General features: G+C 37.0%; 1 pseudogene; it reads left to right on the top strand.

Moving 5' to 3' along the window:
- Positions 1 to 2,390: 2,390 nt before the first annotated feature.
- Positions 2,391 to 8,108, top strand: LOC123646967 (annotated as a pseudogene).
- The last annotated feature ends 603 nt before the right edge of the window (positions 8,109 to 8,711 follow it).

The raw sequence follows: 8,711 nt of genomic DNA, 5'->3' as shown, positions 1-8,711 counted from the left end.
ATTCCCATATTATTTTGAGAATGAAGCACACCCTCTTTACCTTCAAGGAATTTAAAACTCCATTCAACCACGAAGACAAGAGCAGGAACCACCCACAAGTGAATCTAAATCACCATCTTCAGGAGCAGGTTCCAGGTAGAGATAGTGATATCCTGAGGAATTTTTTCCCTGTGTGTAGAGAATCCTTCCTGAAAACAATTCAAGAAAACTCTAAGCCTTTTGGCATTTCCAGAGTCAACTTCTGTTGGTTTCTAATGTTTCTTGGAAACTTCCCAAGAATCCATGGCAATCCTTGAGAGTTACTCATACAGCATAACTCACTCAGCAGATTTGTTGCCTGTCCCCTCCTGCCTAGTAACTATTATTATGAATTTATCAGGATTTTTACATTTTCAGTTACACATCACTGTATTTATGAGTTGCATGAAAATTATATGCTATGATAACATAAGCAAATTTGGGGAATGCAAATTTTGGGATAAATCTCAGTGACACAGGAGAGATCTAATATATTCAAATCAAGGACGAAAATCCAGTGTTATTCTCCCCAGCCTCTCCTGAATGAAAATCTCAAAAGAAAAGACACTTTGAAGGACTAAGAAAAGATTGGGGAAGAATGGGGGAAGTAATTAAGGCAAAAATAAAACACACATGTAATCTTTCTGAGGCTTGAGCTAAAGAGAGTTGACAGGCCAGGTTTAGGAGATAAGAAGTCTGGACTGCTTCCTTCTAGGCCTAGTGTGGACCAACTGAATGAAAACAACCTTTTATAGTAGCCATTTCACGATTGAGATGGGCAGGAAAAAAGAATATAAAAATTGGAGTTTTTTTGCAACATAAGAAGTGGCAGCTAAGAAAAATAATTGCAGAAGCACAAAATAATGTAGAGAAAGTATCCTGACATTGAACTGACTCTCCTGATAATTGCTATCTGTATAGCTCCTCAGATGTAAATGAAATAGAATTTAAAAGGAGCTGAACAGCAAGGAGGATAGTCACATCATATGGTAAAATGTTGATACTGCCCATGATAAGCACGGACCTTTCTGTCTTGTCATTTACTATTATTGAACAACTACAAGCTTCTAAAACAAAATAAAAGCAAAAAAAAAAAAAAAAACCACAAAAGGCAGGAATTTACTAAACAGAGTATTGCCTACACCTATATACACAGGTTAATTCAAAATGTTCTTTGTTTATTGTGTAAACATAGTTGAGATAAACATTCCCCTGACCCTAAAAAGCTAAACCCCTAAATGCCAAAGATGTGTCAAGACAAACACCACACCAATGTATGTACTCCTAGAAGTCAGACTTGAGTTCTGCATCTTTGAAATCCACCAGGGTCTGCTACCTGCCCTATGCACGTTTGAGTCTGAGAGAACTATCCAGTTATGGGAAAGAAGTAGATTTGGACTATGGAGAAAATGGGGAAATGAAAAAAACAAAATAAGAGAGGGTGAAGGATAAAAATAAAGTGAGTGGTTGAGGGGCTGACAGCAGGAGGATTAAGGCATTGTTTACTCACTGCATGAGGAGCCTTGTTTCCTCATTTTGCTCCCAGCATGTCTGCAGCCAGGCCTTTGCCCTCAAGGTAGAAAATTTAAAAGAAAAAAATCTCTGGAAAAGTTCCACAGCCAACTTCAGATGTGGAATTGGAAAGACAGAGGAATCAAGAGTGACACCAATGTTCAGATCTCAACAACTGGAAGGAAGAAGTTGCCTTTAATCAAGACACTTGAGGGGCAGGATAAGGGAAGGATCAGGAGTGCAGTTTTGAATATACCAAGTTTGAGATCCTCATCGGAGATTCAAGTGCAGACATTCAATAGAGAGATATCCTAACCTGGAAATCAAGAGGCATGTCTACACTGGAGATAAACACTTGAAAGTCATCAGTAATACAGATGACATCAAAAGCCAGGAAAATCACTAAATGAATGAATAAGGACAGAAAAGAGGCCATAGGGCACAACAACTTGTAGAGGTCAGAGAATGAGGAGGAACCAGCAAAGGAGACTGAGAAGACGTGGCCATATGGGTAGAAGGAAAATATCGTCTCCTAGAAGTCAAATGAAGAACATATATCAAGGAGAAAAGAATAATCAACTGTTAGATCAAAGAAGGTGAAGGCTGAGAATGACCAAAGAAGGCCATTTGTAACTTGATATGAGTAATGTCAATGAAGAGGTGGGGGAGCAAAACTTAAAAAAGGTTAAAGAACAAAAAGAGAGAATGCGATAGTAAACGGAAATAGCCCTTCCAAAGAATTTCGTTGTAAAAGGAGAGAAATGCAGTGGTTACTGGAAGGGGGGAAGTAGGATCACAAAAGCTTATTCTTAAAAATTATTAATATTATAGCATGTTTGTATGCTGATGCAAATGATACAATGGAGAGTGAAAAATTGATGGGATGTGACCTCATACAGAAGTGGAGGTTGGCCTTACCTAGGAGCATGGAAGAAGGTAAGGAATATGGACCCGGATGTAGTACAGTTGATGGATCTAGTGATGGAAACTTGTGGAAAGGCTCTTCTGTCTCAAATTTCAGAGAGTCATCAATCACACCTAAAACACTCTGGAGCTGTGGTATGAAAGCAGCCATAGACAATGGGTAAGTGAATGGGTATAACTGGGTTCCAATAAAACTTTACTTACAAAAACAGGCTGCAGCAAGTTGATATGCACATGCAAAGGAATAAATTTGGATCCCCTCACTCCTACCATATACAAAAACTAGCTTAAAATGGATTAAAAACCTAAATATGCAAGCTAAAACTATAAGATTCAGAAGAAAACACAAGTATAAATCTTCATGAACTTGAACTACACAATGGCTTCTTAAAATGGCAATATAAGTTAAAGCAACAAAATAAAAAATATATAAACTGGGAATTATTAAAATTAAAACCTTTTGTGCTCCAAAGAACACCATTAATGAAGTGAAAAGACAGCTCACAGAATGGTAAAATACTTTTGCAGCATGTATATCTAATAACAGAAGGACTTCTAGCTATAATATATAAAGAACACTTATAAATCAATAATTTAAAAAATAAAATGAGTGGCTAGGCACAATGACTCATGCCTGTAATCTTAGCACTTTGGGAGGCCAAGGTGGAAGGATCGCTTGAGGCCATGAGTTTGAGACCAGCCTGAGCAACATAGCAAGACCCTGTTTCTACAAAAAATAAATAGAAAAATTAGCTGGGCATGGTGGTCCATGCCTGCAGTATTAGCTACTTGGGAACCTGAGGCAGAAAGATCACTGGAGCCCAGGAGTCTAAGGTTGCAGTGGGCTATGATGATGCCACTGCACTCTAGCCTGGGCAACAGAGTGAAAATCTGTCTCAAAAATAAAATAAAATAAATAAAACAAAAAATAAAATGAAACAAAGGATATAAATTGATTGTTCTCCAAAGAAGAAATATAAATAGCCAGTAAGCACATGAAAATGTGCTCAACATCTTAGCCATCTTAGCCAAATTAAAACCACAATGAGATATCATTTCACACCCACTAGAATGGCTATAATCAAAAAGAAAGATAATAACAAGTGTTGGTGAAGATGTGGAGAAATTGGAACCCTCGTATATTGCAAGTGGAAAATAAAATGTTGTAGCCATTTTGGAAAATATACAGGAAGTTCCTCAAATGTTTAAACACAGATTTACCTCATGATTCAACAATTGACTTCTTATGTACGTACCCAAGAGAAATGAAAATATATGTCTATCAAAAAACTTGTACACAAATGTTTATATCAGAATTATTCCTAATGTCCAAAAGTAGAAACAACACAAATGTCCATTAACTGATGAATAGATAAACAAAATGTGGTATATTCATTTCTTTAAAGAACATAAAGAAATGAAGTATTGACACATTCTACAACATGAATGAACCCGAAAAACATTATGTTAAGTGAAAAAAGCCAAACACACAAAAAAACATATTTTAGTACTTCATTTATATGAAATTTCCAAAATAGGCAAATCTATGAAGAAGAAAATTTGATTAGCGGTTGGCAAGGGATGGGACAGATGAAAGGATTGAGAAATGACAGCGAAGGAGCGTAGGGTTTCTTTATGTGGTAATGAAAATGTCCTAAAATTGGTGTAGTAATGGTTACACAAATCTGTAAATATACTAGAAGGCATTGAATTGTACAATTTAAATAGGTGAATCATATGGTATGTGAACTATGTCTCAATTTAGCTGTTTAAATAAACAAACAAAGCAAGCAATGCTCCAGATATGACTCTCTGGAGTTCTAGCAGGACCTAGAACTTGGGTTCTCCAGGAGAACTTGTTACCACAGATTTGTGGGTCCTACACCCAGAGTCTTTGGTTTGGCAGGTCTGGGGTGGGACACAAGAATTTACATTCCAAACATTCTTCCCTAGTAAAGTTGATAGTACAAGTTGTTGGGGGCGGTGAGGGGGAGCATACCTGAAAATCACTGATCTGGGAGTATAAGAGAATGAATGAACTAGAAAAGTATAATCAAATTGTTGGAAAACTTTATGGGGCCCAATGGAGGTACTGGCAAGTAATTTAAGGTGAAACTGGTCATGACAGTGTACTTTCCTCCAGCCATGTTCAGCTTCTGAGACACAGGCATAGAGTAGGTACAGATGAAAGTTAACTGGGGTTGTTTAAAGCAACCAAAAACACAACAAGAGGGAGTTGAGTACATGCAAGGAGGAGATTTTAATGACTGACATGGAATTTAAGCCAGATGCAGAAGGAAATATGAACCTAAGGGAGAGAAGACATGGAGAAAAAATGGTAGGATCAATGTCATTTTTCCTGATGGAATAGGGTCAAAGAATTGTTGGAGCTAAGGTACTAGAGAAAAAGAGCCAGCAAGTAGGCTGTGGGTTGGAGAGTGAGCTGTTTAAAAGAGAGATAATGGAGAAGGTGCACTTATTGGCAATAACAAGGTCTAGGAAGTGAATGGCTGAGAAAGGGAGGAAAAAAGGCCAAGGAGATGAGAGGCAAGGATGTTAGAAGGCTCATCTGCATGGATATTGAAATAACCATAATTATAGGAACACTGTTGTAGAGAATGACAGTGAAACAGGAGCTCAAATCTTCAAGGACTCAGGTGAGGTAGAGACTCCCCCCAAAAAGAAATAGCAAATATTAAGATCTGATCATATATGATTAAAAGCTCTGTGTTTTTAGGGAGTAAGTGATACAGGTTTGGAAGCATCAGGGAAAAGCAAGTAAAACACATGCCACTGCCCCATTCCCTGTGGTCTAATAGATGTGGCAGAGAAAATAGCCACTACTCAAGAGTATTGCAGGGGTAAGAGTGTTGGTTATCAGGAGAAGCCAGACTCAATGAGAGAGAGAAGTATAAAGGGGCTATTCAGAGAAGACAGTGAAGAAAAGAGTTATTTTACTGATGATTGACCTTGAATCCCAGAGAACACAAGGACAGGGTTTTCAGATACAGGCAGGGGCAGGAGATGAAGAAAAAAAGGATATGCACAAAGCCATATGGGCATGAGAGTCCGGAAGTGAAGGACGATCTGAAATTCCTGGACTTCCCCTGGTGACTGGCAAAAACAGGGACATAGGCAGGATTTCTCAACCTCAGCACTACTGACTTTTTGGGCCAGACATTCATTGTTGTGGGGGAGAATATTCTGTGCATGGTAGGAGGTTCAGCAGCATTCCTGGCCTCTAGCCACTGGATCACCCCTCAGGTATGAGGACCAGAAATGCCCCTAGACATTTCTAGAAGTTCATCCTAAAAAAAATAATTAAATGTATGTGCTAATAAATATTTTTTCCATATATATAATATATATGATATATATATTCAAGTTTGTCCATCAGAGTATGATATGTAATAGCCCCACATTCCAAACAAATAAATGGCAATCAATAAGATATTTGCAGGTCGGGCACTGTGGCTCACGCCTGTAATCCTAACACTCTGGGAGGCCATGGTGGAAAGGTCATTTGAGGTCAGGAGTTTGAGACCAGTCTTGGTAAGAGTGAGACTCTCATCTCTATAAAAATAGAAAAATTAGCCTGATGTGGTGGTGCACACCTGTAGTCCCATATATTCAGGAGGCTGAGGCAGGAGGATTGCTTGAGACCAGGAATTTGAGGTTGCAGTGAGCTATGATCACACCACTGCACTCTGCCTAGGGTGACAAAGCGAGACTGTTTCAAAAAAACAAAATAAAACAACAAATAAGATATTGGCTAAATAAATTACGATATATTCATATAAGGTAGCATATGCAACAATTCATAACAATGAGAAGAGGAAAGTAAGCTCAGGACAGTGAATTGATCTGTTTAGGAAGTGGCATCATGTGATCCTACTTAGAAATCACAGCTATTTGTCCATTAAGAGATGTGCTTTCTTGCAGTAACTACGGGGATCCTTTATCATTTTATCAAACTCGTGACATCATTTGAGCTAGAATCAAGTATATTGACAGATACCGTGGAAAGCTTGCAGTATCTTTGTATAACTCATTCTTCCATCATACCTATCTCATATTAAATAGGTGTAATTAGCTCTGAAGGGCCTCCTTTGTACTGCAGGAGGAATGTTGAACTAAATAGCAATTACATGGAGACTTACTAGAATATCATGCAGAGTTTCTTGGGATTCATTAATCCAAGAGTAGTTGAACTCCTAGAAAAACTAGGAATAGATGAATCTAATCTACCATCTTTAGTAAGAGGTCTACAGAGCAAAAATTTCTCTGAAGATGATTTTGCTTATTCATTAATAAAAAATATCTGCATCTTGGGCTTTACAATGTGTGAAGACTGGAGTTATTTCAAGGTTGTACACTATGTGGATGCTATGAATAAATACAATAAAGCTCTGGAAATCAACAAAATGTGGAAGCTTTTTAGCTTATAGAGCATTGTGTGCTGACCAAAGCAGTAAAAAATTTTAGGCTTGCAGTAGAATACCGTCCAACTCAGGAATGCAAGAAAATACCTCTGCCAGACACTTGTGGAAAGAAGATAGAAGAAGAAAAAAAGTTTTTAAATGCTGAAAGTCACTATAAGAAAGCTTTGACTTTGGTTGAGAGTTTTAAAGATGCAGAGGACACTTTACTGAAACTTCATAAATATGTGCAGAGAAAAACAAACTGAAAAGGATAAAAAGCAGAAAAACAAAGAAAATAGAAACAAGTACAGAAAAGTTGTGTAGGCTTTTAAAAGGGAGAAAAGGCTAAAGAGGAAAAGAAGAAAATCAATTTCTTCCTCTTCAAGTGTTTCTTCTGCTGATGAATCAGTTTCTTCATCATCCCCATGCTCTTCTGGTCACAAAAGGCATAAGAAGGGTAAGGGGAACCATTCAGAGTCTTCTCATAGTTTCAAATGTATTTACCCACCCTCAAATCAGATAAATCAAAACAAGAAAGATGAGTGCTCCCAGTTCCAACGAATACAATAGCCCCTTTCCTAACCAAAAATAAGAAATGGAAAAACTACTGGAAAAGCAGGATAGGTTACAATATCAAAAGACACAGGTAAAAGAGAAAGACAGATGCCCTTTCTCTCCACCTGAAATACCAGATGATTTGGAGGTAGGTCTGAAGATCCAAGAAATTTTTATAACAGCCATAAAAACCTAGGCAGGTAGTAGCAAAACAGAAACGCCATATAAATTTGACATTTCCTGGCAGAAGACATTCCTAAGATTTCTTCTGTAGAAATTCAGAGGACAAGATAAAAATTTATGGTTGTAGGAGATTTGAAAAAGATACAAAGGGAAGAAAAGAACACCATAGCAGGTGGGAGCCAGGATAAGTGAGGTATTTCACCTGGCCAGCAGGCTCAAACTGCTCTTGCAAGTCATTTGAAAAACATAAGAAATATACTTATTCTGGATCATGTGATTGTAGCAGACATGAGAAAACATATTGATTAAATACAAATCAAGGACAATACTAAAGTGAGGACAATCATAGGGAGGATATCAAAACAGGTTGCAGAAGACGGACTAAATAGCAAAGAGTAATCAGAAAGCAGAGTTTTTTAAAAATTACCTCAAAATTTACTCAATGTATTTAATTGGATAGCTGAATTTGAAAAAGGAAATAAACCAAAAAATTAATATGCCAAGGAAATCAGCACCATTACATTAAATTCTGGTAATAAAATTTGGGGGTGTTTTAGTCATAACAGTCCAGAGTAGAAATCTCTGCTCCTAAAATTATGTGTAGACATTACAGAAGGCAAATGCTTTTTGGCTTTTCTCAAACTGTATTTGTTTCAGTTGCAGGTACCCTTGTCACAGCTTGATGTTTAGGCTTTTCATGTGTATGTTTATGTGCAGTACAGTACAGTACATTTCCTACTCTGACAAGTTATATTTCTTCACCTAAAGATAATTCTCTGAAAGTATTGTTTCTTCATTGTATTATGGTGTATGAGAATTCCTGGGTCCACCTTATCCTACTGTTTGAGAGAAAATATAATTTATGCATTGAACACTTGAATTGTTTTCATCAAAAATTATTTCATATTCTTTTCTGCTAAATTAAAAACCTTCAGCTTTTGAAAGAAATTTTATGTTTGAATGTTTCTTGAGTACTATTTCATATCTATTATTTGTGTAAATATTAAAATTTTTGCATAGCTTTTTTTTTAAAAAAAAAAGACTATATGAACATGTGCATGTAAAACTCTCTGTTGTAGGGGCCTAGGACCCCACTAT

The sequence above is a fragment of the Lemur catta genome, chromosome 11 (assembly GCF_020740605.2).
Source record: "Lemur catta isolate mLemCat1 chromosome 11, mLemCat1.pri, whole genome shotgun sequence".
In the NCBI taxonomy this organism is placed as follows: domain Eukaryota; kingdom Metazoa; phylum Chordata; class Mammalia; order Primates; family Lemuridae; genus Lemur; species Lemur catta.
This window is presented reverse-complemented; position numbering and strand designations above follow the sequence as displayed.